This window comes from Rhinolophus sinicus, linkage group LG01 (assembly GCF_036562045.2).
Source record: "Rhinolophus sinicus isolate RSC01 linkage group LG01, ASM3656204v1, whole genome shotgun sequence".
Lineage (NCBI taxonomy): Eukaryota > Metazoa > Chordata > Mammalia > Chiroptera > Rhinolophidae > Rhinolophus > Rhinolophus sinicus.
The window spans coordinates 33492215-33501716 of NC_133751.1; the positions used below are offsets into that span (position 1 = coordinate 33492215).

Here is a 9502-nt window from a genome sequence, read left to right on the forward strand (position 1 = left end):
AAAAGTAATCTTTGAGATCTACAAAATCATAACTATTTGGCATTTTACTAAATAATATGTATTTGATGATATGAAGAGACCATTTGGGGAGATCAAAGTTTTATTAAAAACTCATAATGCAATCTTGAGTTTTTAAAAAATAAAATAATTTAAAAAGCCAGATTCTGAAACTCCATGTGACAAAAAGGGACAGGAAAATGTAATGCAAATATAATTTAAAAATACTACCACCTTTATACAGCTGAAAGAAAACTGGATTCAAATTGTCCGATACAAACACGGAACTCATCAACATAACAAAGGTCCACAAATATACAAAGTCTTCTCTTTACTACTTTTTGATACTGTAATTATAAATCTAACCTATGTGTCTAAGAAGCTAATCCTCCAAGTATTAAGAATTTCTATTATTGTTATTATTATTATTATTATTATATTTTAATTTAGATTCTCTCAGAAGGCAGATAAGGCCCTAATCTGATACCTGTCCCAGATCTATGATACTCATTTTTAAAGTCAGCTTCATCACCACTGCTCGTAGGATAACTAGTGATCAACAAGTATTTTTGATCCCCCAAAATATCTAAATAAACTAATCCATTGATTATGGTATTTTGTTCAGTGCCCAGTCCTATAGTCTCTCTCTGTCTCTCATCTCTATTTCTATCTTTGTCTATGCCTATGGCTATGTCTATCTCTATGCATCTATATCTAATTCTGTTGATATCCATGTGTATATGCATATATTTACATATAAATGATTGTTATAATAAGGATTTCAAAAATCAAACAATATATATTTTTTAAGTTCTCAATATTGGTACAATTTGATTTGTGCTAAGACCAACATTTTATGTTATTGAAGTATACAATATTTCAATACTATTTTTACACTATGATATTTAGGTATTACAATTATAATAAATATAATTTGTTATATTATAAATAGCGATAAATAAAATGTAATAATATAAAGTTTCCTATAGACTTGACACTAATTAAATTTTATGTTTCTGACAGGTTTAGAGTTTTAGAGTCACTACTACTACAATTTTTTTTTTTTTTTCCTTCTGATAATTTCTATGTTCTTGCTTTTAAATAAATTGAGGAAAGCATTTGGAGAAGAACAAAAAGTGCTGTGATGCTTTTTTTTCCCCCCTTCTTTTGAACGCAGAAGGAGTTAAGATACAAAACTGGTTTACTCTAAACTGAATTTCAACAAATTAATCACAGCATCTCTGGAATTCATTTCTCCCTTTGGCTTAACTCAATCAATGTTCTTCTGAGTCTAACATCAAAATTGACTGTTTTTTTTCTTGGTTTTATATAAATATTATTCTGTGTTTATAAACCAAACATCAAATCTTAAGAATTTTTAGTCTGATAATTTTCAAACTCTTGTTCTACAGTTTATTAATTTTATTGCACAGTAAGTACAATTACTTGTATAACCAAATGATTTTGATTTTGTATGTAATTAATACACGTAATAATTTTCACTGCACATACAAAAAAAACAGCTACTATTACACCCAAAAGTTTGTAATACTCCTATTTCACTTAGTTTGATTTACAGTTACTTCTTGTATTTTATTTATATTTTGTGCTGAGTAGATCTTAATTTCATTTAATATGATTTATATAAATAATATTGCTTTTTCAACAATAATATTTATGAGTCACCACCTTATAAATAATGTAATTAGTAACATTCAAAAAGTCAACGTAAGAATGTGTCCATTACAAGAATAGTATATATAGTTCCAAACCACCTTCAGGCTTCCTGTTGGAGAGTGTTATGTACTGCATTATTAAATCTAGACTTTAATACTAAAATATGCATTCGTCCACATACTTATTGTTGGTATAGGCTAATATATTTATATTTAGCTGCAGTACTTTATTTAAATAGCATTATTTTGTCCTTTTCATAATCTGGTATTCTCCATACTAACATGTAGCTCTCTAGTTTTACCATTAAGAGATGTTTATATTTTTAATATATGTCATCACATGAATAAACAATCAAAAGAGAAATAATTAAAAGAGACTAAGAAAATGTTAGTCTATATCGCTAAATATTTATTAATAATTAAAATATTAAATAAAACATTGTTTTCTTTTATTAATTCTGGTGCAAAATAACTAGTGTCACATTAAATAAACAATTTAAACACTGAGAACACATAACATATTTAACATAAAAAATTGGGTAAATTTTCATGCCCAGTAAAACTAAGTATCTTGAATTTAGATCAATTAACTTAGTGTCATAATGTTTAACGTTTCAAAGAGGGGCATGAGTTTTTGTTTGGAATTGAAGAACAAATGAATGATGGGAGTGGGAAGGGGCAAAACCGTAAAACATAATGAATACTATACTGTTCCAAATTTAATAAATACTCCAGGATATAAAAATCTGGCGATTTTGGGAAAATATTCTAAACTTTTAAAAACACAACTTTCATAATAAAAAAGGAAAATAATCATTTATTTCATTTTGCATTTTAATTTAATTTTGAAAGTAGTATCAAAATTCCTTGATAAGAAATTGTAATGCTACACTATAAAATATGGATGGGTGTAATAAAATGATTGAAATAGGGAGCTATTTATTTACCATATATTTGCCATAATTGGATACCAACCAAGTTTTCAAAATAACTTGCCAGCTAAGGACTGCTTCAAGAATGGTCAAGCAAATATCGATAATAGTTTTCTGAGTATAGAGTAATTTTCCTATATTTTAAAAAGTTGAATATATGTTTCTATACAAAAATACTGGTTCTTAAAATGGTGGGAAAAGAGCTGTCTAGATAATATGATCTAGCACAAGCATCACTAAAATGTATTTGGTCAAATTAAAACAACTAAGCCTTTATACGAAACCTAAAAAAGCCTGTTTTGTTGCAGGCTAAGTGAAGTGGGGAATTGAGGAAGTCTGTTTATAAATAGACTATATAACTGCCTTTCAGAGACCCTTCAGGAACTAAAAGGATGTGTGCAGATAGAAGACACTATATTAGGTACGAGAAACAAGGCCTGTCTCGGTCTTCAATCAGGAAGTACATTCACGAAGTTTTGATTATATGAATTATTTGAATATTTAATGTTAAAGAGATATCTTGAGTCTTAGAAATTTGAATCTGTTCTTATGTTGACATCTATTCAGTTATAATTCTGTAACATCTGGGACAACTCAGTTTTTAAAAGAATGAATACATTTTGGGCTGAAAGTATTCAAATGAAGACAACATACAATTTAAACATGTATTATCAATTGTTACCAAGAAATTAATCTAAGCACAACCTAAATTGTAAATAGGATATCACTTGATAAGCTACTAGATTATGTTTTAAAAACTGAAATGTGCAGCAGAACCCAAATATTTTCTAACAATTAAAGAAGCAGGCATTCAAAACAAACTATAATAACAACAAATCTAGGAAAATAGTAACAATAAATCTAGGAAAATAAAACAGAACTTTGCAAATCCAATTAGAAATTTTATTTGCCATCCAAAAGCCCATCTTATTTCAAAGTCACAGAGAATTCTAATCATTTTCATTTAAAATATAAAGCCACTCTCTAAAGCTCTCAGTCATCCTTAAATAAAGTAGGTGAAATATGAATATATATTTATCATAACTATGAGGTTATATTATGGAAGACATTATACAGACTAGTGATAGTAACTCCTAATTGAGCTTATTAGCATACAATATATTCATAAAAATTTGGAAGGCATACTCTAAAAATAAAAAAAAAAAACAAATAGAAATGATAAACAATGACATAATTTTGTTTACATTTAGTTTACTTTTAACGTTCATACATTTTATAGTTAATGCTTAATTCTCTGGTTAAACAAGAATTGATGACATCAAAATAAAGATAGGTTTACAAGATTATAAGATGAGCAGAAGTTTATCTTTGCTTATAATTTCTATAATAATAAAAATAACAGTAAATGTAAAATATTTTGCTATAATTTACATACATATTAAAACAAAGAGGACAAACAGGCCAAAGGGAACAAAAGGTGTAAATCTAATTAAGAAAAATATTTTCCTTTTATATTAAAAAAAGTTAAAACTTTTCCAATTGATGTTAAAATTTCAGATGGCAAAATATTGGCTAAGAAATGTACCCTTGCAAGCCAGAAAATAAGATAATTATTCATTTTGTGCAACTTAAAAAACAAAACAAAAAAATAGATTAAAATTGGTCAAGACCACTTTTGTTACTCTTTTAAGGAGAAATTCAGTAAACAGTGCATTGAAGGCTAAAAAGCACAAAATGTTTTCCTTTAGTGTATGCGCTAAGGACATACATAACACTGACTCCACAAGTGCTATGATCTTTTGTACAAAGTTAAATAAATTCATTTTCTCAGCAGTTAAATGTATTCAGTCTGTGTTTCCTGAATACTAGTTAGATTTGATGCATGTTCCTGTTCACTTGTTTCATCTGTCCCATTTGCAATGACTGTCCCCCACAGAGCACCAAAGGGATCTAGCAAACACGTGAAGGGATCACAATCCTACAGAATGAGCTTCACAGTAACTTGCATCTCTATACGAAGATGTAAATGCAGAGCAACTTACCTGACCCACTGCAACAAAGATGATAAAGTTTTCAAGGAGTGGAAATCATGTAATACTTCAGGGAAATGCAGTATGCAGCTGCTGCTCCAGCCTGTAAATTGGACTGCACTGACATTACAATCAACTGTTACTGACAAAGCTCGCGAGAGTTGGCAGCAGCAACTTGATCTAGAAGCAGCCAATCTTTACTTTCTGACATCTGTTCAGAGGCTAATGGTATGAATGCAATAGTGATTCATTTACAAAAGTATTACCGGATTCAGGCTTCAAGATTGCAGGCGCTCATCTAAGTGAATTAAAAAAGAAACAGAAGCTACTTTAACAGAAGCTCAAATGGAACAGAAAATGTACATTTTCCTAACTACCAGAATTTTAAAGATTTTACTCTCTTTCATTGAATATATATTTTTCTTATGCTTGTTTTAAGGTTTAAAGATGTACAAGTTGTTCTAAATAAATGTTGTTATTGAAATCTTTGTAACTTCAATCTGTGCTAATGTAGTTATAAAGGAATGAGAAAGATAACAGGAAACAAAATAATTACTCTGTAGATAAAGGGATGGAAATCAAAAGTTAGTTATATTAACTGAATGAATGTCTCTGATATGTATGTCCTTTCATCCCCTGTCCCCCATAGCCCCCAAACCCCAAAACTTACTTAAGTCATACAAATCTCAGCGTTGGTAATTTCCTATTCAGAAGCCCTGCAGGCAGTCAGTGTAATGAGAAGCCACGATTTTCTAGTCAAGAGAAGGAAAATACAAAGAACAATCTTCACCAAACTCTATAGAAAAGACAATTTGTCAGATGAAAGTTTGCAAGCCCTCCAGGATGCATTTATGTGTTTCAGGCTTATCATCTTTTAATTAGATATTTGGGAAAACGAAAACAAAAAGAATGAACTGTTTAATGCTTGACTTCTCAAAGCACTTATTTCTTTAGCTTTCGCAAATGATTGCTTTCATTTTTAAATCTCTCAACTTGGGCATCACTATTGACTAACAATTAGGCAAGTAATTGTAGGTCAGCCCATTTTTGCTTTTCAATATTGTTTAAAATTTCAAACATGTCATTTTTATATCTATACGACCTTGTTCCAGTCATTGTAATTGCCAGCTTACATAAATTATTTTATTTTACTCCAAAAAGTATTTGGAGTAAAGTATTTGGAGTTAAAATATTTGGAGTTAAGTAAGTATTATTAAGCACAATTTCAGATAATGATCAGAATATATAAAGATCAGAATCTTGCTATATATCCTATCATTAGAAGCTATTGGAATCAAAATTTTAACCTAGATTTGTCTGATATTATTTCATGTCAACTGTTTCCAATACAATAGACATTTTGATCTTTTAAAAGTAACTTTTCTGGGAAAAGTGTTACTTAGGAGGTGTGTATTAGTAATAAACATCACAATCACAATGATTTGTAAGGTATTTAAAACATAGTTACACAAAATTTACAGAATATGTGGTCTATCTAAAAGGAGGAAACTTTGTTTGTAAAGGTAGTTCACTGACAATTATGCAATGGTTTGTAAAGAGATGGCATTTTTGTTTAAAATGTGGTTATTCTCATGGCCCACATGAAGGAGAGTTCATTGGTTTAATATATGTGATTTTTTTAATCCAAGTGTCAAATTTTTTCTCTCCAACACAGCTCTACTGCGTTACTTTCTATGCCAGCATTTGCTTGGTCTTACTCTCATCTCAAATCCTGCAATTGTTGAGGGATGCATTTGATGTTACAGAATTAAACAGCATTTTGTAAGCTCCTATAATCTACTTTCCACTACGTAAAACATATCACGTGTATACACATATTTCATTTTCATCTTTAAACTGGAAGTTAAACAATAAAGCAACCCATTCAAGCAGATTTTTATTTTTAACACATATTTCAACTGGCTAAAAACATCAATTGATTACAAAACCCGACAATGTTTCCTCTGCTCAATAGTTCTGCTTTAGCTACTGCCCCTTTAGTTCGTTTTCTCACATGATTTCTCGGCTGACCCATATTATTTGATGCATTATTTCAGTGCATTTCTCCTTCCTTTTTTATTTGAGGGTTTCTTCTTTTGTGGCTGACCATACAGCTGCTGTTTTCTTCTGTGATGTCATCATTTTTTTCACACATATCCAGTTTAAGTATGTAGGTCACGCTCAGTGAGTCTTGTTTCAGGGTCACTGGGCAAGTGCTAGTCTGTTACCTGAGATCCTGATCGTTAATGATCATGCTATTTAATGTTGAGTATGCCTTGTAAGTGACATTGCTGAAATATCACGCCACGATGACACAGATTAAACACTGCTCAGATTTCGTAACTGTGTATGTTGAAGCTGGGCCAGACAACTGTGATGGTCTTGACTATGACCATTTGCAGTTAGCCTATTAAAGTGGCTTTTTACTTTAAAGATTTTATTGTAACTTAGTTACCACTTAGCAGGTTGTTTTCTAGATAGCAGCATTAAGGAAATTTGAGACAGTGTGGGAAGTACCAATCCGGTATTATACATGAGCCTTCCTTAGGCGTACTGATGCCATGAAAATGACGTAATCTTTTATTAATACTTTCTTTCTTTTTTTTTTTTACAAGAGTAATGCCTTCTCTAAAGAATATGGATTACAAAAAACTGTATTTCCACATTTTACAGAGATTGAAAAGTTTATTTGATATATTCCATTCTAGTTTTTTGCTCTCATACATAGTTAATAGAGTTATACAAGTATATAGTGATAGTCAAATAAGTTATAATTTTGTTTCCTGTGTTTTATATTCATTTCATGATATTAACTTTTATTAAAATATTTGAATGAGTGAATGATATATTATCAATAAGTATACCATAATTTATTGCATCACTTGTTACTTATATGATGACAATAATAATTTTAGGTGCAACTGTAAGCTTTCTCAATATGTTTTTCCAGTAGTAGAATAATTCAATAGGACTAGTGCAAATTAGTTTTGTTTGTTTGTTTGTTTGTTTTTGCAATCTTCTGATATCCTTGGTAACTGTTGAATAAGAATACATTTTCAACAATTCAGGTAAAAGGAGAGAAATGTTCTTAATCAGAATAAATCTGAACAAGTCTCTGGAGCTAAGAGACTGGACTTTCAAATACGGATGTGGCAGGTGTTTACAGGTGGATTTCTTGACAGATTTTAGAAGTGGGCCGAGCCCTGCAGGCAAAAAAATAATTCTTTAATGGTGGCAGCTAATATGGAATTGTCTGCAGACAGTGGTATAAATAAGAGATGAAAAAATATCTTTTAGAAGTTAAGGGAGAGTGAATGATGGGGAGTCTGAAGTAGCCCTGTGCTTTTTATACAGGTATACAGGTAGATCATGTAAAGCGGTCTGGAAAGAGGTTTATTAAACACACCAGCAATTTGGCTTGATTGTAGGACACTAGACTCTAAGAAGATAATAAAATCAAGGAAAAGCCATAACTTTTAAGGAAATGTGGTACCAAATGTATTTTCATCAGTTACAAAGGCAGGAGACTCAAAGTAAAGAAATAAACTCTGAAACTGCATAGAAAGAAGGGCAAACTTACTTTTTTGAATATATATTTTAAAGCCAATTTTTAATAAACTTAATTTTGGAATCATTTTCGGTTCACAGCAAAATTGACCAGAAAGTACAAATTTCCCATATTCTCCCTTCCCCCACACAGCACAGCCACCCTCTCTATCAACATTTGACCAAGAGTGGCACATTTGTTACAATCCATGAACCTACACTGATATGTCATTATTACCCAAAATCCATAGTTTACATCAAGGCCCATTCTTGAGGTCGTATGTCCTATGGCTTTGGATAAATGTATAACAACATGCATCCACAATTATAGTATCATATAGACTATTTTTACTGCCCTAAAACTCCTTTGCACTCTATGAATTTACCCCTCCCTCCCCACCCCCAACCCTGGCAGTCACTAATCATTTTGCTTTTTTAATGTGAAAAAAGAGAGACAGAGAAGCAACACCCTTCTTTGTTTAAATCTAATTTAGTGAATTGGCTTAACTTAATTCTTGCCAAACACTTAATCAATCTTGGAGTTCTACTTTTAGAAAAATTGTACATTAGTATATTCCAGAATCAATCCAAGTGTTCTTTAATAATCCAGATTTCTGGACCACATCCTTAAACTTTGGCTTTTGTAGATCTGGGGTGGGTTTTTTTTTTTTTTCAGGGTTTTTTTGTTTTGTTTTGTTTTGTTTTTTTCGTTTTATTTGGGAATATTGGGGAACAGTGTATTACTCCAGGGCCCATCAACTCCAAGTCGTTGTCCTTCAATCTAGTTGTGGAGGGTGCAACTCAGCTCTAAGTCCAGTCACTGTTTTCAATCTTTAGTTGCAGGGGACACAACCCACCATCCCATGGGGGAATTGAACCAGCAACTTTGTTGTCAAGAGCTTGCACTCTAACCAACTGAGCCACCTGGTGGGGTGGGAGCTTTTAAACTAACCTCCTATGTGAGACTGATTCCGGAAGTTCACAGACTACACACTCTAAGAAGCAGAGTCCTGGGGCCTGGTTCCTCAGGAAATTGTTATTCTATCATGTATATGGATTATCTTTTTTTCTCCTATTTACTCTTGTGCAATTATACCTTTCCTTTAAGCTAATTTGGAATAGTGTCAAATATAATATTTTGTAGTCTACTTTTATATAATCGATGCTATCAAATAATTTTCTTTAACTTTATTGCCTGTATATTAATTGGTTTTGTGGATGTTCTATACTTTACCTAACTCACGTTTATTGCAAAGGTGGATTATTTTAAATGTGTCATGGAAATAGTAATATAGAATAGGACACAACAATTGTAATATTTTTACATATTGCTTACTTTTCATGGAATAATTACTTAAAT

General features: G+C 31.0%; 1 protein-coding gene and 1 long non-coding RNA gene across 9 annotated transcripts in view; one reads left to right on the forward strand and one right to left on the reverse strand.

The window, feature by feature from the left end:
- The window catches only part of BCHE (butyrylcholinesterase), a 53946-nt gene extending 49212 nt beyond the window's left edge, over positions 1–4734 (reverse strand). The window contains exon 1 of one of the 2 annotated variants that reach the window (XM_019735932.2): positions 4609–4734. The gene's annotated coding sequence lies outside the window, so the exon portion shown is untranslated. The remainder of the gene's footprint in view (positions 1–4608) is intronic. The other variant, XM_074327374.1, reaches the window with a different exon arrangement.
- Positions 1–7255, forward strand: part of LOC109449577 (uncharacterized) — a 473005-nt gene extending 465750 nt beyond the window's left edge. For 5 of the 7 annotated variants that reach the window (XR_012494658.1, XR_012494653.1, XR_012494647.1 and 2 more), the window contains one exon: positions 4503–7255. This is a non-coding gene — a long non-coding RNA (uncharacterized LOC109449577). The remainder of the gene's footprint in view (positions 1–4502) is intronic. The other 2 variants (XR_012494649.1, XR_012494648.1) reach the window with 2 other exon arrangements.
- Positions 7256–9502: the final 2247 nt, after the last annotated feature.